Source organism: Somniosus microcephalus, chromosome 19 (assembly GCF_052327205.1).
Source record: "Somniosus microcephalus isolate GS21.2 chromosome 19, FLI_Smic_1.0, whole genome shotgun sequence".
Taxonomy (NCBI): domain Eukaryota; kingdom Metazoa; phylum Chordata; class Chondrichthyes; order Squaliformes; family Somniosidae; genus Somniosus; species Somniosus microcephalus.
Genome location: NC_141005.1, coordinates 69,004,646 through 69,032,073, shown reverse-complemented (window position 1 = coordinate 69,032,073; position 27,428 = coordinate 69,004,646). Strand labels below are relative to the sequence as shown.

The following is a 27,428-nucleotide window of genomic DNA, read 5'->3' as shown; positions in this document are numbered from 1 at the left end:
CAACCTATTTCCATGGGAGGGGGGTGCACGAGAGAGGGGTGCATGGGAGAAGGGTGCATGGAAGGGAAGTGTACAGAAGAGGGGCCGAGGTTGCAAGAGGCAGTACCCTCATAACAGGGTCTACAGACAGCGGCTCAGCTTCCTATGCCTCTCGGAAGAGCAGTGAGATTGACACATCAGATGGCCGTAGACATCTGCAGCCTCCTAGAAGAAGACCTGCTGCTGCTGGACCTGGTGGTCATGCATTACCGGTGGCTGTGAAGGTCACCACCACCCTCAATTTTTCTGCCTCTGGTTCCTTCCAGGGCGCTACCGAAGACATCCCAAGGGTCTCGCAGTCTGCTGCACATAAATGCATAAGACAGGTGACGGATGGATTGTTTGCCAGCATTGGGAGTTATGTAAGCTTCCCCTGTGATGACAGAATGAGCGAGCGCTCGGATTTGCCTCTCTAGCTGGATTCCCCCAGGTGCAGGGTGCCATCGACTGCGCATACGTGGTAATCCGAGCACCACCACAGCAACCAGGAGTTTTTATAAACCACAGGGGATATTACACCATCAATGGTGTGTAACCACAGGACAAGGGTCATGCAGGTGTACGCCAGATTCCCTGAGATCTGTCATGATGCAGTCATACTGAGGCAGTCCAATATTCCAGGCCTTTTAGTTCTATGAAATTAACTTAAGGGCTGGCTCCTAGGAGACAAGGGATACCCACTTCAAACTTGGCTCATGACACCTGTGAGGAACCCCACCAAGGAGCGCTACAACGAGAGCCACATGACCACCAAGTGTGACATCGAGCAAGCCATTGGAATGTCGAAGATGCGCTTTGAGTGCCTAGATAGGCCTGGAGGCGCCTTTCAGTACTCGCCAGCAAGGGTGTCCAGAATGATAATGGTGTGCTGCGTCCTGCACAACATTGCGCAGCAGAGAGGATTTCAGGACGACGAAGGGGCTCATCACTCATCTTTGGATGAGGAGAACATTGAAGAAGAGGAGGAGGTATATGAAGATGAGCACCCATCACCAGACCAGCCACGTACATTGATGCCCAGGATGCCCTAATAGCTCGAAGGTTCCGTCAATTATTCTGATTGGAACAAATAATAAATGAAAGCCACCACCAACACCAACTCCCCCCCTCGCCACCCCCCACTCTCCCTTTGCACTAAATAGTCCTGCAACCGCTCATCCACCCATTGCACATCCACCCAATGGGTCCTGTCATGTATTGACATTCATCATGAAACAAGTGAAAGGGCGAGTTGACACTTGGGCAGCAATAATGTGCAAGACGTGGAAGTAATGCTAATCAATAAATTTTATGTGGCGTTATAAAAAAAGGAAACTTACCAGTGTAATGTTTGGTCAAACACCCATGTACATACCCTTGGTGAATTACAATTTCTGGAACTTACACTTCCTGCTGCTTCTACGTGGTGCATCCTGTGTGGCTATAGCAGAGGTAGAGGCAGGCTGCTCAAATCCCTGCCCTGACTGCTGAGATACTTTTGGCCTATGGCCTCTGGGTTCTGGAGCCCCTGAGGGCCCTGCTAAAGACTGCTCCACCTGCACCTGTGCATGGGCAGACTCAGCCATAGGGAGAGGAGGCAGCATGTCGGGTACTGGCTGGGGGAGGTGCAACGGGTGAGAAGTGGATGCGCTTTTAGTGGAGTTTCCACTTCCATTTCCCCTTTCGCCATCACCCCTCTCCTGGGCCAGCGCCACATCACTCCTCCCACACTGCTGCAGACCAGATTGGTGAAGATCAGTGACGTGTTGTAAAGCCACCGATAAGGTTCCTGTCATCCTATTTAAGGTGGCAGACAAGTTAGCATCCAAGGTCTGCACGGCCGTGATCATGGCCTGCATGGATTCACTTCAGAGCTGTGCTTGAAACTCCGTGAAGATGGCCTCTCTCTCCAGGGCAGACATTCTCGCAATTCCCTGTGCCAGCAATCCACTAGCAATCGAGTTGGACTCCTCCATCCTCTCTGCTATTGTGGAGAGTGTGTGTGGCACCTCTGTCAGTACCTGACTAAGTTACTGATGCACCTCTAGCTTTCTCCTTCTCAATGATAGACCCCGGGATTCAGCATCTGTGTCCAGCTGAGCAGAGCTTGGAGAAGATTGCGCCCCCCCCCACCCACCACCAATGTGGACTCTCCACAGCTGTCCCTGACACCAGTGTCTGCTCGTGCTCACTTACGAGTTGTGAATCACCAGGTGAAAACCCAACTAACTATTGAAGTGGACCCACTGAATTGGGAGTATTTGCGCTGGTGTATGGCTGTAGGTCCCTATAGTAATCTGGGATGTTATGATTAAGGTTATCTGTGGTAAACCACTGTTATAGTTATCACTGTATATTGTTCTCACTGTTCTCACTGTCACATCACTACACGAGGTCGCCTCTTGTCGCACTGTTATACCTGGGCTGACCACCTCCGACTCCGCCCATTACCTGCCCAGGTATAAAGGTAGCTGACTGGCTAGTATTCCTCCCTGTTGGATCGGATCACCCACGAGGGTGGGCTCTGTTATTTAGCCAATAAAAACCTTCAGTTACGTTCTTAACTCGTCGCCTTTTATTGGACTAATTGATAGGCATATCAATTTTATTGGCTAAATTTTAAAGATGTCTGATAATGAACAGCAACAGCAAGGAGCTCACCCAGCAGCACAGCAACAGCAGCCTCCAGACAACGGGCCACACCAGCCGGCTTGGCTGCAAGCCTTGAAACCACCATACCTGGATCTAAACCCACAGGCACCAAACGCAGCCCTCAACTTCAAACACTGGCTGGACTGCTTCGAATCCTACCTGGAAGAATCCGGCGCCCCGCAGAGATCCAAACTAAGACTTCTGAACGCCCAAGCGAGCCCGAGAGTATACGCACTCATACAGGACACGACTACGTACGAGGCCGCTATCAACCTACTGAAACAGCAGTACCGCAGCCCGGTAAATTACATGTACACCAGGCACCTCCTAAGATCCCGCCCGCAACAGCCAGGAGAGTCTGTAGCTGAATTTTTACGGGCGCTAAGAGCACTCGGCAGGAACTGTGACTTTAAAGCGGTGACGGCTGTTGAAAATACGGAAGATAATATCCGCGATGCCTTTGTGAAAGGCCTACGGTCCGACTACTCACGGCAAAGACTGCTTGAAGCTAAAGACCTCGACCTGGACAAAGCTGAAGCCCTCGCTCTCTCCCTGGAGGTGGCCCATCAGGACCAGGAGGCGTTTTCCAGGTACTGCTCGCGACCCTGGGACTCGGGCCCGACCCCTACCGCAATACCCTTCGCAGCGCCGCCCCCGGGACCTACCTCAGCGTCGGCGTCCCGGACCCGACCGGGCCCGCCACCCCCGGTACCGGCTCCGACATCGGGCACCCGCGATCGGGCCGCCGGCTGCTTCTTTTGCGGCCAGGAGAAGCACCCGAGGTCGCGCTGCCCAGCCAGGAACTCTACCTGCACAACCTGCAGGAAGAAAGGCCATTTCTCTAAGGCCTGCAGGAGCGGATCTTCAGAGGCCAGCAGTGCCTCATGCGAACTGTGGGGGCGGCCATCTTCTTTCACGGCAACTGAGGCCAGTATCCCCACACGTGAGTCATGGGGGCGGCCATCTTTGATCAAGGCAACCGACCCCAATAGTGCCTCATGTGAGTTATGGGGGCAGCCATCTTCTCCGCCATTTTGTCCTACCTCGTGGGAGACGCCATTTTACACACCACGCCCGACTGCCACCGGGCCCCCGGACCCGACGACCGCCTCGCCCGCAGACGACAACGACTCGCTTACCTACACGCTAGCCTCCGTCACTCTGGATCAAGCCCGCCCACACCACCTGTCCAAGTCGATGATGGACATCAAAGTAAACGGCCACGCCACGACCTGCCTGTTCGACAGCGGAAGCACGGAGAGCTTCATCCACCCAGACACGGTGAGCCACTACTCCCTCCCTGTCCTGCCAACGCGCAACCGAATCTCGATGGCATCGAGGTCCCACGCCACGGACATTAGCGGCTACTGTGCTGTGACCTTGTCGGTTAAGGGTACAGAGTATAAAAACTTTAAACTCCTCGTCCTCCCCCAGCTCTGCGCTGCCGTCCTACTAGGGCTGGACTTCCAATCCCACCTCCAAAGTGTAACCCTAGCATACGGTGGACCCCTCCCCCCACTCACAGTCGACAACCAGCGAAGGTTAAACCGCCCACCGCGTAACACCTGCAGCCTATCCACCCTCAAGGTGCCGCCACCTTCCCTGTTCGCTAACCTCACCCCCGACTGCAAACCCGTCGCTACCAAGAGCAGGCGGTACAGCGCTGGGGACAGAGCTTTCATTAGCTCTGAGGTGCAGCGTCTCCTGAAGGAGGGCATCATCGAGGGGAGCAACAGCCCCTGGCGTGCCCAGGTCGTGGTCGTTAAGACCGGCGATAAAAATCGCCTGGTCATCGACTACAGCCAGACCATAAACAGATACACCCAGCTGGACGCATACCCCCTTCCCCGCATATCTGACATGGTCAATCAGATTGCACAATACCGCGTATTCTCGACCATCGACCTTAAGTCGGCCTACCACCAACTCCCTATCCACCCCGAGGACCGCCAGTACACCGCCTTCGAGGCGAATGGGCGCCTATACCACTTCCTTAGGGTCCCCTTCGGTGTCACCAACGGGGTCTCGGTCTTCCAAAGGGAGATGGACCGGATGGTTGACCAGAACGGACTGCAGGCCACATTCCCCTACCTAGATAACGTCACCATCTGCGGCCGCGACCGGCAGGACCACGACGTGAATCTGGAGAAATTCCTCCGTACGGCCCAACGGCTGAACCTCACCTACAATAAGGAGAAATGCGTGTTTAACACAGCGCGCCTTGCCATCCTTGGCTGTGTAGTAGAGAACGGAGTCATCGGCCCCGACCCCGAAAGAATGCGCCCCCTCATGGAGCTACCCCTCCCCCACTGTCCAAAAGCACTTAGGAGAACCCTGGGGCTTTTCGCCTACTATGCCCAATGGGTACCCAATTATGCGGACAAAGCCAGACCCCTCCTGAAAACCACATCCTTCCCCCTCACGGAAGAGGCGTGCGCGGCCTTCTCCCTCATTAAGGGAGACATAGCCAAGGCCACAATGCACGCAGTGGATGAGTCAATCCCCTTCCAAGTGGAGAGCGATGCATCCGACTTCGCCCTAGCCGCTACCCTTAACCAGGAGGGTAGGCCGGTAGCCTTCTTCTCAAGGACCCTACAGGGCCCCGAGACCCGACACTCGTCGGTCGAGAAGGAAGCCCAGGCAATTGTGGAGGCAGTACGGCGCTGGAGGCACTACTTGGCAGGCAAACGATTTACCCTCCTCACCGACCAACGCTCGGTTGCCTTCATGTTTAATAACAAGCTGAGGGGCAAGATCAAGAACGACAAAATCTTGAGGTGGAGAATCGAGCTTTCCACCTATGATTATGAGATCTTGTACCGGCCCGGTAAACTGAACGACCCCCCTGATGCTCTTTCACGCATTACATGCGCCAGCGCGCAAAGTGATAGACTTCAGACCCTCCACAATGACCTCTGCCACCCCGGAGTCACCAGACTCTACCATTTCATTAAGGCCCGCAACCTGCCATACTCCATCGAGGAGGTCAGGACCATGACCAGGAACTGCCAGATCTGTGCTGAGTGCAAACCGCACTTCTATAAGCCGGACAGAGCAAGCCTGATCAAGGCCACCCGCCCCTTCGAGCGTCTGAGCATCGACTTCAAGGGGCCCCTACCGTCATCCGACCGTAATGTGTACTTCCTCAACATCGTTGATGAGTACTCCCGTTTCCCCTTTGCCTTCCCCTGCCCAGACATGACCAGTAACACGGTCATTAAATGCCTGAACAAACTCTTCGCCTTGTTCGGGTTCCCGAACTATATACATAGTGACCGGGGCGCCTCCTTCATGAGCGAGGAACTCCGTCAGTTCCTATTGGAGAGGGGTATTGCAGCAAGCAGGACCACCAGCTACAACCCCCGAGGGAACGGCCAGGTGGAAAGAGAGAACGCGACGGTATGGAAGGCCACCCTCTTAGCCTTAAAGTCTAAGGGCCTCCCAACCTCCCGCTGGCAAGAGGTCCTCCCGATTGCGCTGCACTCCATCCGGTCACTACTTTGCACTGCCATTAACACCACCCCCCATGCCCGAATGTTTGTCTTCCCCAGGAAGTCGACTACGGGAACCACCCTACCAACCTGGCTGACCTCTCCGGGACCCGTCTTGCTGCGAAAGCACGTGAGGGCCCATAAAACGGACCCCCTGGTCGAGAAGGTGAACCTCCTGCACGCCAACCCCCAGTACGCCTATGTGGCTTACCCAGACGGACGGGAGGACACTGTCTCCTTACGAGACCTCGCACCCTCACCCCCCCCTCCCAACCCCCCGAGTCCAGCCGAGGTAGACGGCATGCCGGAACCCCACGAGCCTTTGCCGACTACGCAGACACCAGCTTTAACACCGGATAATGTAACACCGCCGCTGCGACGATCGGAGAGGCTAACGAAGCCTCCGGACAGACTGACATACCAGAGCTGGTAATACACTTCACCCCGCCGGACTCTAATCTAAACAAGGGGTGAATGTGGTAAACCACTGTTATAGTTATCACTGTATATTGTTCTCACTGTTCTCACTGTCACATCACTACACGAGGTCGCCTCTTGTCGCACTGTTATACCTGGGCTGACCACCTCCGACTCCGCCCATTACCTGCCCAGGTATAAAGGTAGCTGACTGGCTAGTATTCCTCCCTGTTGGATCGGATCACCCACGAGGGTGGGCTCTGTTATTTAGCCAATAAAAACCTTCAGTTACGTTCTTAACTCGTCGCCTTTTATTGGACTAATTGATAGGCATATCAATATCCACCAGGTGGTGCTCTAGCCAATGCTGCTGCTAAAGTCAGGGGATTGCTTCCTGTCAAGGTCAGCAAAGGTGGAATGCCAGGATGCAGGATGCAGGCCTGTTTTGTTTGCTACACAGTTGTTAATAAAGTACTCGTGCTAATTCTAAGACATCGCCTCTTCGAGTTCTTGTTTCACTACATGGATTTATCACATTTGGCGATGAGGTAAAAAAAAAGGACACTGAATAAAGAAGAGAAGTCTGCCAGGACGTTTAAACAACAAAATCACGAGCTACAGTTAGCTACCAGTTGGAAGAGAGCATGGCTGCCATGGTAGGAATGGTCTCCGCTTTTGATATTCAAGCACAAACTTGGGAGGAATACTGTGAAGTGTTGGGTTATTTTTTCGAAGCAAATGAAATAAGTGATGCCGGAAAAAGGAAAGCCATTCTGCTTAGTTCAGTGGGAAGCCAAACCTACAGTTTGATGAAGAATCTGCTCAGTCCTGAAAAGCCTGGAGACAAATCATTTGTTGAATTAGTGGCCTTGCTAAAAGAACATTTCAACCCTAAGCCTAGTGAGATTGTACAGCGGTTCAAGTTTAATTCAAGGAACAGAAAAGAGGAAGAGAGTGTAATGGACTATGTAGCGGTGTTGCGTAAATTAGCACAAGATTGCAATTATGGGAACAGCCTGAAGGAAATGCTGCGAGATAGGCTAGTTTGCAGAATTATGGATGACCGAATGCAGTGTAGATTATTATCCAAGGCTGGGCTTACTTATGAAAAAGCATTGGAACTTGCTCAAGCCATAGAGACAGTGAACCGAGATGTAAAAGAAATACAGGGTTCAGACAGGGCTAATGCTAAGCAAGTTGCAGGTCAGGTTATTGTGCACAAGTTGAACATGCGTCAGAAACCACAACGTGAGCATGTGAAGGCATGTTATAGATGCAAGGGCGATCATTTGGCGAGTGAATGCCAGTTTCGGGAGGAAAAGTGCCACAAGTGTGGGAAACAAGGACACATAAAACGAGCATGCAGGGCAAAATCACCTGTGGAGGAATCCAAACCAAAAGCAAAACCAAGGAAGAGAAGTGAAAAAACATGGAGCACACCACATCAGTGGGGAAGCTGAGGAAGAAGAGGACATGTTCATAATGTATAGCATGTTAGAGAACATTCCAAAAGTGGCTCCTATCACATTGCAACTGACAGTAAATGATTCTAAGGTGAACTTTGAAGTGGATACAGGGTGCGGTGTGACCATAATGAACAAGGCAGAGTACTCAAAATTGTGGAACCATGCAAAAGTTCCAGAGTTAAAGCCTTGCTCCCTGCATCTTAAAACATATACAGGTGAACGAGTAGCGACATTAGGTACAGCTAATGTAACTGTGCAACACAGGGACACAGTGGAACACTACCTGTAGTTATAGTATCGGGTACCGGACCAAACCTGTTAGGTCGGGGCTGGATAAAAGAACTTAAATTAGACTGGGGAGCAGTAAATCAAATAGATGAGGGCAAACAGTTGACTTTGCAAGAAGTGTTGAGTAAACATGAGAATGTGTTCAAGGAGGAACTTGGCACATTTAATGGACCCCAGCTAAGATTTATGTAGACAAGGAGGCACCGCCAAGGTTTTTTAAACAATGACCTGTGCCTTATGCCATGAAACCAAAGGTGGAGGGTGAGCTTGACCGTCTATTGAGAGAGAACATACTGGAGCCAGTGCAATGTTCAGAATGGGCAGCTCCCATAGTACCTGTTTTAAAACCGGACAATTCGGTAAGACTCTGTGGAGATTATAAATTGACAGTCAATCGGGTGTCCAAACTAGAGCAGTATCCTATTCCCAAAACAGAGGATCTCTTTGCAAACCTGGCCGGTGGGAAGAAATTCACAAAGTTGGATATGAGTCATGCCTACTTGCAGATTACACTGGATGACGAATCAAAGAAGTATGTTACCATAAATACACACAAGGGTTTGTTTACATATAACTGCTTACCGTTTGGTGTCTCATCTAGTCCAGCTATCTGCCAGAGGACAATCGAAGGTGTACTGCAAGGGATTCCACATGTTTCCATCTATCTGAATGACATTCTGGTGACGGGAAGAACCGACCAGGAGCATCTGAGCACTCTGAGAGAGGTACTACAGAGATTGGAGAGGGCAGGGTTACGACTCAAGTGGAGTAAGTGCACTTTCCTGGGGAATGAGGCAGTGTTCCTGGGACACAGAGTGGACGCCACCGGGCTCCATCCACTCAAGGAGAAGGTACAAGCACTGCAGGACGCCCCTGCTCCTACCAATGTGGCTGAGTCAAAAGCTTACCTGGGACTGTTGGAACTATTATAACAGGTTTTTACCAAACTTGTCAACAGTGTTAGCACCTCTTCACAAACTACTGCGCAAGGAGACTCAGTGGCAGTGGGGAGAGGAGCAGGGGGTTTCATTTGAACAGTCCAAGAAACTGATGCTGTCGTCGGATGTGCTGGTTCACCACAATGCAGAGAAAGACATCATTCTCTCTTGTGACGCTTCACCTTACGGGGTGGGGGCAGTTCTTTCACACCGCATGGAAGATGGAACTGAAAGACCAATAGGGTTTATGCCCCGAACTCTAACACCAGCGGAAAAAACTATTCCCAGTTAGACAAAGAGGAGTTAGCAGTAATGTTTGGGTTACAGAGGTTCCACAAGTACATATATGGCAGGAAGTTCACCATATGCACCGATCATAAACCTCTTCTCTCTCTTTTCAAAGAAAAGCAGTTCCACAGATGGTGTCACCCCGGATCCAGAGGTGGGCAGTGACGTTGAGGGCATATGAGTATGTCATCGTCTACAAGGCGGGCAAGTACCATGGGAACGCAGATGCCTTGAGCCGTCTTCGACTGCCAGGCACACCTATCTGTGCAGCTCTAGGGGACAGAGTTTTGATGTTGGAGGACACTGACACGGCACTTGTGACTGCAGAGCAAGTAAGAACATGGACAGGTAAAGATCCAGTACTGTCTAGAGTTCGAGAATATGTGGTATGGGGATGGCCACAGCATCCGGAAGGGGCTGACTTCACACCCTACAGTGTCAGGAAGACAGAGCTGAGTGTGCAGGATGGTTGCGTGTTGTGGGGAGCACGAGTGATTATTCCGCAGCCAGCACGATAGTCTATCCTAGAGCAACTACATCAGTGTCATCCTGGGGTCTCGCGTATGAAAGCCTTGGCTAGGAGTTACTTGTGGTGGCCAAAGCTAGATGAGGAGATAGAAAATCTCGTCAAGACATGCAGCACTTGTCAGGTACACCGGAAGGCACCAGCAGCGGCTCCTCACCACCCCTGGGAGTGGCCAGATAAACCATGGAGAAGATTGCACTTAGATTATGCGGGTCCATTCATGGGGAAGATGTTCCTCATAATCATTGATGCACATTCCAAATCGATGGATGTTTATCCTGTAAATTCTGCTTCCGCCACTACTACTATAGACTGCCTGCATCGGAGCTTCAGTAATCAAGGGCTACCGGAGATCGTGGTAAGTGACAATGCCACTTGTTTTGTGAGTACAGAGACAAAAGAGTTCTTGAGAAAAAATGGCATAGTGCAGGTGGCCTCGGCTCCATATCATCCGTCCTCAAATGGACTTGCGGAGAGAGCCGTACAAACATTTAAAGAGATGATGAAAAAAAGTACAGAAGGGAGTTTAGCAGCCAAAGTGTCACGGGTTCTGTTCAGCTACAGAATAACACCTCAATCCACCACAGGACTCTCTCCTGCTGAGATGTTATTAGGTCGTAGACTACGCTCCACTCTTGACCTTGTCCACCCAGACCTAAAAAGGAAAATGGAAAACAGACAAAACAAACAAAAAGAGAACCATGACAAAAGAACAAAGAGCTGAAGTTTTGGAGAAGGAGATGCGGTCCTTACCAGGAATTTCAGTTATGGACCAAAGTGGATTCCTGGCTTCATAGACTCAATGACCGGTCCAGTATCATACAAGGTCATGTTGGGAGATGGTAGGGTAGTACGCAGACATGTAGATCAGATACTTACCAGACAAGGGGAAATTGAAATGAAGGTTCCAGATGCAATGGCGGAGGACAGGTTGGCCCCCAGTTATTCAAGTGCATCTGTGGTGCCACCACCAGGGGCAGAGACAATTCTACAGGAACCCATTCGTCAAGAGGAACCCATTGTTGCAGAGTCAGATACTCCGAGCACTGTTCAGGAGCAGCTGGTGGCTTCACCACAAACAAGCAGGGACCTTACTGTTAGACATTCACAAAGGTCTCGCAAGCCACCAGAGAGATTGATACTGACCTGTTAGATTCGTCGAGTATGGAACATGGTGATTGGAGACTTCTTATGTGACCCTTAGGAATGGTTGTTTGTTAAGAAATTCATACTGAAATCTTAAGGGAGGAGGGATATAGTAATCTGGGATGTTATGATTAAGGTTATCCACCAGGTGGTGCTGTAGCCAATGCTGCTGCTAAGGTCAGGGGATTGCTTCCTGTCAAGGTCAGCAAAGGTGGAATGCCAGGATGCAGGATGCAGGCCTGTTTTGTTTGCTACACAGTTGTTAATAAAGTACTCGTGCTAATTCTAAGACATCGCCTCTTCGAGTTCTTGTTTCACTACATGGATTTATCACATTCCCGTGATGGTGCACCCTCAGAAGGAATAAGATCCTCTGAGCAATCATCCTCCTGCATGTCCTGCGACATAGATACATAGAAGATAGGAGCAGGATTAGGCCATTCGGCCCCTCGAGCCTGCTCCGCCATTCAACGAGATCATGGCTGATCATCCAAATTCAGTACCCTGTCCCTGCGTTCTCTCCATATCCCTTGATCACTTTAGCCTTAAGAAATATATCCAACTCCTTCTTGAATATATTTATGAATTGGCCTCCACTGCCTTCTGTGATAGAGAATTCCACAGGTTCACCACTCTCTGGATGAAGAAATTCCTCCTCATCTCTGTCCTAAATGGCCTACCCCTTATCCTTAGTCTGTGACCCTTGGTTCTGGACTCCCCGACCATCAGGAACATCCTTCCTGCATCTAGTTTGTCTAGTCCTGTTAGAATTTTATAAGTTTCAATGAGATCCCCTCTCATTCTTCTAAACCCCAGCGAGTATAAACCCAATCGACCCAATCTCTCCTCATACGTCATTCCTGCCATCCCAGGTATCAGCCTGGTGAATCTTCGCTGCACTCCCTCCATGGCAAGAACATCCTTCCTCAGATAAGGCGACCAAAACTGCACACAATACTCAAAGTGTGGTCTCACCAAGGCCCTGTACAACTGCAGCAAGACATCCTTGTTCCTGTACTTGAACCCTCTTGCTACGAAGGCCAACATACCATTTGCCTTCTTAACCGCCTGCTGCACCTGCATGCTTACCTTCAGCGACTGGTGCACAAGGACACCCAAGTCTCGTTGCACTTCCCCTTCTCCCAATCTATTGCCATTCAGATAATAATCCGCCTTCCTGTTTTTGACACCAAAGTGGATAACCTCGCATTTATCCACGTTATATTGCATCTGCCATGCTTCTGCCCAATCACCCAAACTGTCCAAATCATACTGGAGTTTCTCGGCATCCTCCTCACAGCACACACGCCGACCCAGCTCTGTGTCGTCTGCAAACTTGGAGATATTACATCTAGTTCCCTTGTCTAGATCATTAATATATATTGTGAATAGCTGGGGTCCTAGGACCGATCCCTGCCACTCGGAAAAAGACCCATTTATTCCAACTCTTTGCTTTCTGTCTGCCAACCAGTTCTCTATCCAAGTCAATACCTTGCCCCCAATCCCACGTGCCTTAACCTTACACGCTAATCTCTTTTGCGGGTCCTTATCGAAAGCCTTCTGAATGTCCAAATACACCACATCCACTGATTCTCCCATATCTATTTTACCAGTTACATCCTCAAAAAATTCCAGTAGATTAGTCAAGCACAATTTACACTTGTTGTATGCCTGAAGGCTCTGGAAGACAAAAGAAAGGGTTATGATTTAGTCGCGGCAAACTCACAATCTTGACAATCACCATACTCAGTCTTCTCCTAGTTCAGTCATTAATAAAGTAAAGTCAGCATATGTGTGTCATAGATATTTGTAATTCTGTCACCAGCTATCTCCAAGCTCCCTGTCTTTCCATCTCCGACTGAAAGGGACGCAGATATGTCACTTATCTCCAGGACTTCCTCCTCTGCATTAGTGAGCTGTACTATTTGTGGCAGTCCTGTCGCTCTCTCCCTTGCATTTTGCGCTCTCTTCTCCTACAAGAGGTGAAAAAACAGACCTGGAGTGAGTGAAGGTAAGATATTCACCCGATGGATGCAGTCCATTCGGTGAGCATGACTATGAGACAGCTGCATCACATTGCGTAAGGATTGGAGTGAGTGGCAACGGTGGATGGATGCATGGGGAAGTGAGGAAGTGCATAGAAAGTGAAGGCTGGGTAGTGATGAAAGTTGAGTGGGTGTGAGGAGTGATGTCATGGAGAACGCTTGGCAAGAAAGAGAGGGGTTTCCAGAGATGAGGGGGTTGACGTATGAGGAAAGGTTGAGTAGGTTGGGACTCTTCTCATTGGAGTTCAGAAGAATGAGAGGCGATCTTATCGAAACATATAAGATTGTGAGGGGGCTTGATCGGGTGGATGCGGTGAGGATGTTTCCACTGATGGGTGAGATTAGAACTAGGGGGCATAATCTTAGAATAAGGGGCTGCCCTTTCAAAACTGAGATGAGGAGAAACTTCTTCACTCAGAGGGTAGTAAATCTATGGAATTTGCTACCCCAGAGAGCTGTGGAAGCTGCAACATTAAATACATTTAAAATGGTGATAGACATTTTCCTAGCAGATAAGGGAATTAGGGGTTACGGGCAGAGGGCAGGGAAGTGGACGTGAGTCTAGATTCAGATCAGCCATGATCCTATTGAATGGCGGAGCAGGCCCGAGGGGCCGTATGGCCTACTCCTGCTCCTATTTCTTATGTTCTTATGTAAACCACAGGATGGAGGCGAATCAGCAAATGTGCTCACTTTTCCTGACCTGGTTAGGTCATTAAACCACTTCCTGGACTGCATCCAAGACTGGGGCACGGCGCTCTTGCTGCTCACCTCCTCAGCTATGCCTTCTTGGTGGGAGCCGCAGGTTTCTTCCTCCTACTGCTGAGAAAAGTAAGTCCCTCTGCCTCTGACTGCGCCCAGCAGTAATTCCAGTAATGCCTCATTGAATCTGGGTGTTGCCCTTGCTCTATGAGCAACATCCATTTTAAATACCTCCTGGCTCCCCCAATTTCCATTTCTACATTGCCCCTTTAAATAGAGCTGAGATCGTGTCATGCGGGTGTGCATCGCGCCCGCTGCGCAGCTTAGAGACGCGAAACCCAGAAGTCAAAATTTATCGCCTCACTCAAGCTGAAATAGGAGAATCCGACTCAGTGACTTTACTTCCGGGTTTCGCGCATGCAATCACCCGGTTTCCACTCAGAAACCGCCTTTACATTAATATTGGGGCCAGAGTGTCAGTTCACCACCAGTGTTCTGCAAGGTTCCCTTTAATTTTTTTTCGGGTGCACGGCCCCATTAAGGAGCTGCGCGGAGCATTCAAAATACCATTTAAAAGCCGCTGAGCAGGCTGCGTGGGAGCTCCAGAGCACTGCGCGGCTGCTCGGCTTAAAGGAAGCATTGGTGTTCTGTTGTAGATTTTAGGCCCATCAGACCTGTACTAACACTGCAAAATATCACCCCCCAATGCCCTGGATTTTAATTAAAATTTTTCCTTCCAATTTCTTCCTCTCATTCTTATTTTCTTCGCTCTAATTTGAAAAATAAATCCTACAGGAAACTTTTTTTTTATCTGGCATGGACGGGACCTATAATGTCCGTGTGTAATTGAGACACGGACTGCAGAAGTTGGTTATAACAGGTGTTTACTGAATGGAGACAAAACTGGAACTACTATACAAAGTTACTACACAGGCTTATATACAGGGGTGGTCACTACTGGTACTGCAGTATACAGGGGCTGCAGAATATAGTTCCTTCTTCAAAGTACATACACTGCAATTCCTCCCCTTTTAGCTAAACAGTACGTAACGTTCGATTAATAATTAAATAACATATTTACAATTACAGTTGCTATATACATTAGCTGAAGTTAATCAATTATAAATTCAGTCTTTGAGGAGGCTTCCTGATTCTGTCCGGATAACGCCTCTTTGGGGTATCAGGTTCTTCTGGCAAAGTTGATTCGGGATCAACGTCGTTGTTTGGTTCGTCTGCTTCCAATATCACCGATTCTGAGGTAGATGCAATTGGTACTTCGGTTTCATCACCAGGTGTATAGGATCGTGGTGTAGATTTGACGTTTTCCAGTGACTCTAGAATCTGGTCAGCATGGCGTCTTACAATGCTCTCTCCAGCGTCCACGGTATACATTAAAGGTCCTTGCCGTGTGCAGATCGTTCCTGGCTGCCATTTCTCTGTGCGGTAGTCCCGGGCCAAAACTGGTTGACCTATCTTGAAACTCTTGGTTGGCCTTTCATTCATATTCTGAAACTGCCTGTTCTCCACATCTCTTCTGATGTTTGGCTTAACCAAATCCAAGCGGCATCTTAGTCTTCGATTGAAGAACATCATGGCTGGAGTTTGGTTGGTAACCGCATGTGTCGCATTCCGGTAGGCAAACAAGAAGTTATCCACCTTGTGTTGTAGGGGTATGTCTTCATTACACATTGCCTTGATAGCCTTCTTGAATGTTTGAACGAACCTCTCAGCCAATCCAATGGTGGCTGGATGATATGGGGCGGAAGTGTAATGCTTAACACCATTGTTCTTTAAGAACCTCCGGAACTCTTCAGACACAAACTGTGGTCCATTGTCGGAGCAAATCTGTTCAGGCAGCCCATTTCTGGTGAATATGGTTCGTAAGACTGTGATCGTTTTTTCTGTGGTGCTTGAGGACATTTTTATTACCTCTGGCCACTTTGAATGTGCATCCACCGCAATTAAAAACATCAAGTCCATAAATGGACCAGCAAAATCAATGTGCATCCTTTGCCATGGAGATGAGGGCCACTCCCATGGATGTAGAGGGGCTTGTGGTGGGGCGTTTTGGACCTTCTGGCATCCTATACAGCTCTTGGTCATCTCTTCAATTTCTCTATCGATTCCCGGCCACCACACAAACGCTCTGGCTAAGTTCTTCATTTTTACCCCTCCCAGATGACCCTCATGAAGCTCATTGAGCACTCTATCCTTCAATTTGGGTGGAATTACTACTCTGGATCCACACATCAAGGTTCCTCTGCACACTGACAGCTGTTCTCTTCTCGGCGAGAATGCTGGCAACAGTGGTTCGCCATGTGCTGGCCATCCCTTCACCGTTAAATCATAGACCCTGGAGAGTGTCGGGTCATTTCGTGTTTCCTTTTCTATGTTTGCATTCGTCACAGGTAGACATTCGACTATGGTCGAGTGGAATATCTCCACAGGATCCACTGCAGGTGCTTCTTCCACCGTCGGCAACGGTAGGCGCGACAATCCATCAGCATTCCCATGCTGTTTAGTTCCTTTGTACTCGATGTCATATTGGTGTGCCCCTAGGAAAAGGGACCACCTCTGTAGCCGTTGTGCTGTCATTATCGGGACGCCCTTCTTAGGGTTGAAAATGGAGACAAGAGGTTGATGATCAGTTAGTAGAGTAAATTTCTGTCCGTGCAGGTAGTGATTGAACTTCTTCACCCCCCACACCAGGCTGAGGGCCTCTCTGTCAATCTGGGCGTAGTTACGCTCGGCTGCAGTTAACGAGCGTGACGCAAAAGCTATCGGCCTCTCTGTGGTAAACCACTGTTATACCTGCCTGTGTGGGTGTTTGTATTCCACTGTGTACATGTCTGTACATGCCTCGGCTGACTCCTCCCACGAGTCCAGGTATAAAGGTGACTGCTCCACAGTCCCTCTGTATTCTGGACTGGTCGACCACTCGAGGCACACCTTCATTCTCTTGTTAATAAAAGCCTGTTAGTTACTCGCTTAACCTCAGTCTTTTGAGTAATTGATAGCGCATCAATTTTATTAACAAGATTTTTTTATAATGGAGAAGATCCTCACACCAGCATGCCTGGACTTAGACCATCGGGAGGCGGACGCATCCACCAAGTTTGCTCACTGGCTTAGGTGCTTTGAAAGATTCCTGATCGCCTCCGCTGCAACGGTCAAATCGGATGAGGACAAACTGGATGTCCTGACCTCCAAAGTGAACCACCGAGCGTACTCGGTCATCCAGGACGCGACCTCGTACACGGCTGCTCTCAAGCTCCTCCAGGACCAGTACACGCGCCCAGTGAATGAGGTGTATGCCAGGCACCTCCTGGGGAGTCGTAAACAACAACCTGGGGAATCGACCGAGGAATACCTTCAGGCACTGTCTGTGCTTGGCTGGGCCTGTGGTTGTAAGGATGTAAAGGCAGCCGTGTACACAGAGGAACTTATCCAGGACGCTTTTGTAGCGGGCCACAGGTCCAATTACACCCGACAGCGACTGTTGGAGCAGAGTGACCTCGACCTCAACAAGGCCTCTGAACTCGCACTATTATTGGACGCAGCCTACCGGGGCATGGATGCCTACTCCTCTGCACCGTGGACGCCGCGGGGAACGACAGCCTGGGACACGGTAGGACCGTCTCATTGCGCCGTGCCACCCCAGCCACATCCCAACAACGGCCCAACAAGAAAAGTACAGAAAGGTACAAATGATGACTGACAGTACCTCCGAAGACCAGAAGAGCGATAGCGACTCCGAAAACAAGAGACTAAGCTGTCTCAAATTACATAATGTACTTGCCAAAGATGATTACCAGACCATTTGGGTTACCCTCGCGATAGCAGGGTCCCCAGTTAAAATGGAGCTAGATACAGGATCAGCTCTGACCGTCATAAATCGACAGGATTACGAGCGGCTATTTCCGCATATACCTTTAAAAGACACATCCATTATCTTGAAAACATATACGGGGCAGAAAGTATACCCCAAAGGAAAAATAAGGGTGCCTGTTGTATACAACGGCAAGGAAATACAAAAGTTGTATTTATACATTCTACAAGATGGTGGCCCACCGCTGTTGGGACGTGAATGGATCAAGAAAATACGTTTAGACTGGCACTCCATTCAAGCACTGACGGTGACCAGTAAGAAAAAAAACGATGATGACATCATACCTGAACGATTAAAAGACATCTTGGTCAACGCCAAAGAAGTGTTTCAAGAGAAACTAGGAACCTTGAAAGGCATCACTGCCTCAATAAAAGTTGAAGATGCAGCAATTCCCAAGTTTTTTAAAGCAAGACTGGTGCCATACGCAATTTGTCCAGCAGTCGAGGCAGAGCTGGAGAATTTGGAAAATGCAGGCGTATTATCCAAAATAGATTGGAGCAAGTGGGCAACACCCATCGTTCCAGTCATGAAGAAAGCATTGAATAATGATAAATCTGAAGAACAGAGAAAAATTCGCATCTGTGGAGACTTCAAGGTGACGGTAAACCCGGTCCTTCACACGGTACCGTATCCTCTTCCGAGGATAGAAGATATTTTCGCCTCACTATCCGGAGGGAAACGTTTCACCAAAATTGACTTGGCACAGGCATATCTACAGATGGAGGTTGAAGAGGCCTCTAAAAAATATCTCACGATAAATACACACAAAGGTCTGTACCAGTACAATCGACTGGTTTTCGGAGTAGCATCCGCTCCAGCTATCTGGCAAAGAGCTATGGAGCAAGTCCTCCAAGGGATTCCGGGGACTCAATGCTACCTAGACGACATCCTTGTAACAGGAGAAAACGACAACGAGCACCTTGCCAATTTGGAGCAGGTGCTCACTAGGCTGAGAGAACGGGGCGGGGCCTACGAGCAAATCGCCCCAAATGCGAATTTTTCCAAAATCAAATATCATATTGTGGCCACATAATTAATAAGGAAGGGTTGCATAAGTCACCTGAAAAAATTGAAGCGGTCATAAAAGCCCCAGCACCTGAAAATGTTTCACAATTAAGGTCGTTCCTGGGATTAATAAATTACTATCATAAATTTTTACCAAACTTATCAACTCTTCTACACCCTCTTAATGAACTGCTACAAACAGGAGTAATTTGGAAATGGAGCGAAGACTGTAAACGTGCCTTCCATAAATGCAAAAACTTAATCACGTCCAAAGAAGTTTTGGCTCATTACAACCCATCACTGCCAATCAGAGTAGCGTGCGATGCATCCCCTTACGGCATAGGAGCAGTATTATCGCATAAATTCCCTGATGGCTCAGAACGGCCGATAGCTTTTGCGTCACGCTCATTGAACTCAGCTGAGCGTAACTATGCCCAAATCGACAGGGAAGCACTCAGCCTGGTATGGGGAGTGAAGAAATTCAACCATTACCTACACGGACAAAAATTTACCTTGTTGACTGACCATCAACACCTCATCTCCATATTCAACCCTAAAAAGGGTGTTCCCATTATGACAGCGCAAAGGCTACAGAGGTGGTCCCTTTTTCTAGGGGCACACCAATACAACATAGAATACAAAGGATCAAAACAGCATGGGAATGCTGACGGTTTATCGCGCCTACCGTTGCCAACGGTAGAAGAGGCACCTACACTAGACCCACTGGAGATGTTCCACTCAACCATAGTGGAATGTCTACCAGTAACAAATTCTGCCATTGAAAAGGAAACGAGAAATGACCCGACTCTCTCACGAGTCTACGACTTAACGGTGAAGGGATGGCCAGCACATGGCGAACCATTGTTGCCAGCATTCTCGCAATGACGAGAACAGCTGTCAGTATGCCGAGGAACCTTGATGTGTGGATCCAGAGTGGTGATTCCACCCAAACTCCAGGATAAAGTGCTAAAGGAGCTTCACGAGGGGCATCTGGGTGGAGTGAAAATGAAGAACCTAGCCAGAGCGTTTGTATGGTGGCCAGGTATCCATGGAGACATCGAAGAAATGACCAAGAGCTGCCTAGGATGCCAGAAGGTCCAAAACGCTCCACCCCAAGCCCCTCTACATCCATGGGAGTGGCCCTCATCTCCCTGGCAAAGGGTACACATCAACTTTGCTGGTCCATTTATGGACTCAATGTTCTTAATCGCGGTTGATGCACACTCCAAGTGGCCGGAGGTAATAAAGATGTCCTCCACCACCACGGAAAAAACCATCACAGTATTAAGGACCATATTTGCCAGGAATGGGCTGCCGGAACAGATCTGTTCTGATAATGGACCGCAATTTGTGTCCGAAGAATTCAGGAAGTTCTTAAAAAACAATGGGGTTAAGCACTACACGTCCGCCCCATACCATCCTGCCACCAATGGATTGGCTGAAAGGTTTGTCCAGACCTTCAAGAAGGCCATAAAGGTCATGGGTAATGAAGACATAAAACTTCAGCACAAGGTGGATAACTTCTTGTTTGCATACAGGAATGCAACACATATGGTTACAAACCAAACTCCCGCCATGATGTTCTTCAATAGAAGCCTAAGATGCCGGCTGGATTTGATCAAGCCCAACATCAGAAGGGACGTGGAGAACCGGCAATTTCAAGGCATGAATGAAAGGCCAACTAGAACCTTCCAGATAGGTCAACAAGTTTTGGCCCGGGACTACCGTACCGAGAAATGGCAGCCTGGAACTATCTGCACACGACTAGGACCGCTGATGTATACCGTGGACATCGGAGAAAGCATAATAAGGTGCCATGCTGACCAAATCATAGAGTCATCCGAAAAGGGACAACCTACACCACAACTCTATATGCCTAACGATGAAGTAGAGATACCCATATCTACCTCCGATCCGGTGATACTGGAACCCGATGAACCCGACACTGGCATTCAAGTCGAATCAGCCTTGCCAAAAGAACCTACTACACCACCAGAAACTACTACACCACCGAGGCGTTATCCGGACCAAGTCAGGAAGCCTCCAGAGAGACTGACTTATAATTAATTAACTGCAGCAATGTGTATATTATTTTTCTTATAACATGTAATTAATAATTACTTAAAATATTATGTACTGGTTCGCTAAAAGGGGAGGAATTGTAGTGTATGTGCCTTTAAGAGCCCCATGTGTACTGTAATGCCGGTAATGGCCACTCGGGCTATATAAGCCTGTATATTGTGTTGTATCCGTTAGTTCCCCTCCAGACTTTGTTTAGTAAACACCTATCAAACCAACTCCTGTCTTCAGTGTCTCTATAAACACACAGACACAACAATCCTAACCACCAATCCACTATCACAGAACCATCTCCTGAATCTAACAGAATTAGACACACAAAATAGGAGCAGGATCAGGCTACACGGCCCCTGGGCCCGCTCCGCTACCCACAGGGCCATGACCGATCCGGACCTAGACTCATGTCCAAATTCCTGCCCGCTCCCCGTAACCCTTAATTCCCTTTACTTCTAGGAAACTGTCTATTTCTGTTTTAAATTTATGTAATGATGTAGCTTCTACAGCTTTTTGGGGCAGCATATTCCATGGACCTACCACCCTCTGAGTGAAGTAGTTCCTCCTCATCTCAGTTTTGAAAGAGCAGCCCCTTATTCTAAGACTATGCCCCCTAGTTCTAGTTTCACCCATCATCGGGAACATCTTCCCCGCATCCACCCGATCCAAACCCTTCACAATCTTATATGTTTCAATAAGATCGTCTCTCATTCTTCTGAAACTGTTGTGTTTCAATGTTAATAAAACCAATTGTTAGAAAAGTTTAAAGGCTTGGTTGATCTTGCCTCTGGGTTACCCTAAAGAGTAAAAAGAGAGTTAAAATAAACCCTACAGAACCTAAGATTCTGGTCCATTTGGGCCTCGGGGGTCAGCCCAGGTGGAGTGACATGGTACTGCGCCACCTTACAAGGGCAGATTGGTCTAGGCAAGGCCAGGCATCACTTATGCCACTTTGCAGGTGCCAGTGGCCCATCTTTCTGTCAAATGACCCTCTCCCCAGGATTTATGGCCTTGGGCTGGGGCAGGCAGGGTACTCTCTCTGCTGCACTTCGGTCAGGTAAAAGCCAGCCCCACGAATTTCTGGGTCATTATTATCACAACTCTGAAAACAAACCTTTCCCACTTAGCAAGAAGCAAAATAACTGCAAATGCTGCAAATCTGAAAACAGAAATAGAAAATGCCAGAAATATTGTAAATATTGTAAAGAATGGTATCTGTGGTTCAGTGGGTAGCATGTTCGCCTCTCTGTCAGAAGGTCGTGGGTTCAAGTCCCACTCCAGAGGCTTGAGCACAAAATCTAGGCTGACACTCCAGTACAGTTCTGCGAGTCCCACTCCAAGGCCCTGTCTGCACTCAGGTGGTCGTAAAAGTCCCATGGCATTATTTCAAGGAAGAGCAGGGTAGTTCTCCCTGGTGCCCTGGCCAATACTCAACCAACATCGCTAAAAAACAGATTATCTGGTCATTATCACATTGCTGCTTGTGGGAGTTTGCTGTGTGCAAATTGGCTGCTGTGTTTCCTACATTACAACAGAGACTGCACTTCATTGGCTGTAAAGTGCTTTCGGATATATTTCCAAGTCAGGATGGTGTGTGACTTGGAGGGGAACTTGGAGGTGGTGGTGTTCCCATGCGCCTGCTGCCCTTGTCGTACGTGGTAGTGGGCGAGGGTTTGGGAGCTGCTGTCGAAGAAGCCTTGGCGAGTTGCTGCAATGCATCTTGTAGATGGTACATGTTACGTCCGTGTAATAATAAGAAAAGGACTGCAGAGAACGGTACAACAGGTGTTTACTCAACGTGGTTCAAACTGCAACTGAAACAACAGATTACTACTCAGTGTTATATACAGGTGTGGTCACTGCCAGTACTACAGTATACATGAGCTGTAGAAAGTAGTTCCCCCCTTAAAGGTACATACATTACAATTCCTCCCCTTTTAGATTAACAGTACCATAACACTCATTTAACAATTAAATATCAAACTAATTACAATTAACACTTTTAACATGCAACATTAGCTGAAAATAGTCTATTTATAAATTCAGTCTTTGGGGAGGCTTCCCGATCCTTTCTGGATAGCGCCTTTCCCGAGTGTCTTGCTCTTGGTGCGGAGGCGATTCTGGCCCCCTGTCGTCAGTTGGTTCATCAGCTTCCGATGCTACTGTTTCTGGGGTAGATGCTACCTGTACGTCGGGTTCATCACCAGGTACGTATGGGCGAGGCATGGGGTTGACTTGTTCCTGTGACTCTAGGATCTGGTCAGCATGGCGTCTCACGATGCTCTCCCCAACGTCCACTGTGTACATTAGTGGGCCCTGCCGTGTGCATATCGTTCCTGGCTGCCATTTTTCTGTTTGGTAGTCACGGGCCAAGACTGGTTGCCCTACATTGAAGCTCCTTGTTGGTTTCTCATGGATGTGCTGGAATTGCTTACTCTCAACATCTCTTCGTACATTTGGTTTGAGCAAATCCAGGCGAGATCTTAACCTTCGGTTAAAGAACATCATGGCTGGGGCCTGGTTGGTGACTGCATGTGTCGCATTCCGGTGGGCGAACAGGGAATTGTCCACCTTGTGCTGCAGCGGAATGTTCTCATTGTACATAGCCTTTATTGCCTTCTTAAAGGTTTGTACGAACCTCTCAGCCAATCCATTTGTGGCTGGATGATACGGGGCAGATGTGTAATGCCTTACCCCATTCTTTTTCAAGAACCTCCAGAACTCTTCAGACACAAACTGTGGTCCGTTGTCGGAGCAAATCTGTTCTGGCAAGCCATTCCTGGCAAAAATGGTCCGTAGGACTGCAATAGTTTTCTCCGTGGTGGTGGAGGACATTTTGATGACCTCAGGCCATTTCGAGTGCGCATCCACGGCTATTAAAAACATTGAGTCCATGAATGGACCAGCAAAATCAATATGCACCCGTTGCCATGGAGATGAGGGCCACTCCCATGGGTGTAGAGGGGCCTGTGGTGGTGCATTTTGGACTTTCTGGCATCTTGAGCAGCTCTTGGTCAGGTCCTCGATTTGTTTATCGATTCCCGGCCACCACACATAAGCCCTGGCTAGGCTTTTCATTTTTACCCCTCCCAGATGACCTTCATGAAGCTCATTGAGCACTCTCTCCCTTAACTTGGGTGGAATTACCACTCGGGATCCACACATCAAGGTCTCCCGGCACACTGACAGCTGTTCTCTCATAGTCGAGAATGCTGGCAACAGTGAGTCGCCATATGCTGGCCATCCCTTCACCGTCAAATCATATACCCGAGACAGTGTCGGGTCATTTCGGGTTTCCTTTTCGATACAAGCGTTAGTTACCGGTAGGTATTCAACTATAGTCGAATGGAATATTTCGACAGGATCCACTGCTGGTGCTTCCTCCGCAGTAGGCAGTGGCAGGCGTGATAGCCCATCAGCATTTCCATGCTGTTTCGTGCCCTTATATTCAATCTCATAGTGGTGCGCCCCTAGAAAAATTGACCATCTTTGTAGTCGTTGCGAAGTCATCACCAGAACGCCCTTCATCGGATTAAAAATGGAGACAAGAGGCTGGTGATCAGTCAGCAAGGTGAATTTCTGCCCGTGCGGATAGTGATTGAACTTTTTCACTCCCCACACTAGGCTGAGTGCCTCCCTGTCAATCTGGGCGTAGTTACGCTCGGCTGAGGTTAGTGATCGTGACGCAAAGGCTATTGGCCTCTCTGAGCCGTCCGAGAATTTGTGCGACAGCACCGCTCCAATGCCGTAGGGTGGCACATCACAAGCCAACCGAATTGGTAACGCTGGGTTGTAGTGGGCCAATACCTCTTTCGATGTGATTAGTGTTTTGCTCTTCTGGAAAGCTCGTCGACACTCGTCATTCCACTTCCATGGCACCCCAGTTTGCAGTAGGGTGTTCAGTGGGTGTCGTATTATAGACAAATTTGGCGAGAACTTATGGTAGTAGTTTACCAGCCTGAGGAACGACCTCAGTTGTGACATATTTTCCGGTGCTGGAGTCTTGACTACTGCCTCAATCTTCTCTGGGGACTTATGTAACCCCTCTTTATCGATAACGTGGTCACAATACGAGATCTGTTTTCTAAAAAACTCGCATTTGAGGCGGTTAGCTCGGAGCCCATATTCCTGCAATCTAGTGAGCACCTGCTCCAGGTTGGCAAGGTGATCACTGTCATTTTCGCCCGTGACCAGGATGTCGTCCAAACAACACTGGGTCCCTGGGATCCCTTGCAGGACTTGTTCCATTGCCCTTTGCCAAATAGCCGGAGCTGATGCTACCCTGAATACCAGCCAGTTGTATTGATAGATACCTTTATGGGTGTTGATTGTGAGGTATTTTTTTGATGCTTCTTCTACCTCCATTTGCAGATACGCCTGGGCCAGATCAATCTTAGTGAAGCGTTTCCCTCCAGATAGCGAGGCGAAAATATTTTCAATCCGCGGAAGTGGATATTGTACGGTGTGAAGGACCGGGTTCACTGTTACCTTAAAGTCCCCACAGATGCGAACCTTCCTTGGTTCCCCAGGCGTGCTGCTCAACGACTTTTTCATCACAGGGACGATGGGTGTAGCCCACTTGCTCCAGTCTACCTTGGACAGTACACCTGAACGTTCCAGACTCTCCAGCTCTGCTTCGACGGCTGGGCAGATTGCATAAGGTACCGGCCTGGCCTTAAAAAATTTTGGGCTTGCGTTTTCTTCAATTTTAATCGTCGCTGTCATGCCTTTTAGTGTTCTGAGTCCTTGCTGGAACACTTCTTTCGCGTCAGTTAGGATCTTTGACAGTCGCCCAGGTGTGACGTCATCATCCTTTTTGTCAGCCACAGTCAGTGCCTGTATGGAATGCCAATCCAGTTGTATTTTCCGGATCCATTCATGTCCCAGTAATGGTGGTCCTCCATCTTGCAATACATACAGGTCTAGTTTTGGTGTTTCCTTACCGTTATATATAACGGTCATCCTTATTTTTCCTTTGGGGTAGACTTTTTGCCCCGTGTACGTCTTCAAAATAATTTTTGTGTCTCTCAAGGGTATGTGTGAGAATAGCCGCTTGTAGTCCCGTCGGTTTATGACTGTTAGAGCTGATCCTGTGTCCAATTCCATCTTTACCTGGACTCCTGCTATCTTGAGAGTGACCCAAATGGTTCGGTGATCCTCCGTTGTGATCACATTATGTAGTTTCAGACAACTCAGTTCCCTGCTTTCGGAGTCGTTATCACTCTTTTGTTCGTCTGAACTATTCTCCGTTATCTTATGTACCTTCTTGTACTTCCCTTTGGTCGGTTTCTTATTGCTGGTTTTCTTTCCTGACCTGCAGACCCGTGCTATGTGTCCTACTTTTCCACACTGTCTGCACACTTTGGCCTAGAAATTGGGTTCTGGTCTTGCCAGGGCTGTAGCGCCAGAAAGTTTGCGCCAGCGGTAATGCGGCAGCGCCCGACGAAAATTCGGGTGCGCCGGGCCCAGACGGCGGCGGGCGCTAAAACCCTCCTTTAGCGCCTCAAAACGGGCGTGAACTTGGGTTTCCCGGCGCTAATCCCCCGCTGCGGCACCCGATGCGGTGCGGCAGGCGGGGGAACTGCAGGCCTCCTCCTCCTGTTAAGGAGGAGCTGCCTGCAGCCGACAACTGTCCGGCGGATTGACCCGACATCTGAGCCCGGCACCTCGGGGAAGTGCCGGGCTCGCATGAGACACTGATCAGGGCCGCGGGGGGGGAATGCAGGAGTCCGGGAAGGGAGGTGCGGGCAGGCGGCCGCCGGGAACGCGGCCGGCCGCCGCTCCACCTTTATGCGCCGGCGCACACTGGGGGAAGACTCTGTTGCCAGAGTCTTAGTTGCGCCTGCCACGGGCAAGGCGGGCGCAACTGAATTTTGGCTTGGGGCCGGGTTACCACGGCAACCGGGACGCTGCGCACACCGATGGCGTCATCGGTGCCGGCGCAGCGCTACCGGTCTACCGCCGCGGAAGGGCCCCAGGCAATTTAGGAACCGGCGCCAATTGCAGCGCTAGGCCCTCTAGCGCCGCAAAATCAGTGCTAAGGGTACTGAATTTCTAGGCCTTTGTCTTTGAACCAGCAATCATTCTGGTCGTGTGTTGTTCTGCTGCAGCGATAGCACTTCTCTGTTCCATGACATTTCATTTGTGCCATATTCTTGCGGTCTCTGTTGCATCTCTGCAACGCCCCGTGCTGCTGCTTCATATGATACCGCAATGCTGAAAGTCTTTTCCAGCGTAAGGTCCTTTTCAGATAAAAGCCGTTTCTGGGTTCCTTCACTTTGAAGCCCATACACAAACTTGTCCCTTAAGGTATCTGCCAGTCCCGCTCCAAACTGGCAGTATTTCGATAGTTTGCGCAGTTCTGTTAAATAATCAGCATTGCTTTCATCCTTATGCTGGTTCCGTTTGTGAAACTTGAATCTTTCTGCTATCAGCAGCGGTGTGGGGTTTAAGTGGTCCTGTAGGATTGACACTATGTTTTCAA

General features: G+C 49.2%; 1 pseudogene; it reads right to left on the bottom strand.

Moving 5' to 3' along the window:
- Positions 1 to 1,403: 1,403 nt before the first annotated feature.
- Positions 1,404 to 27,428, bottom strand: part of LOC147104606 (uncharacterized) — a 66,569-nt pseudogene continuing 40,544 nt past the window's right edge.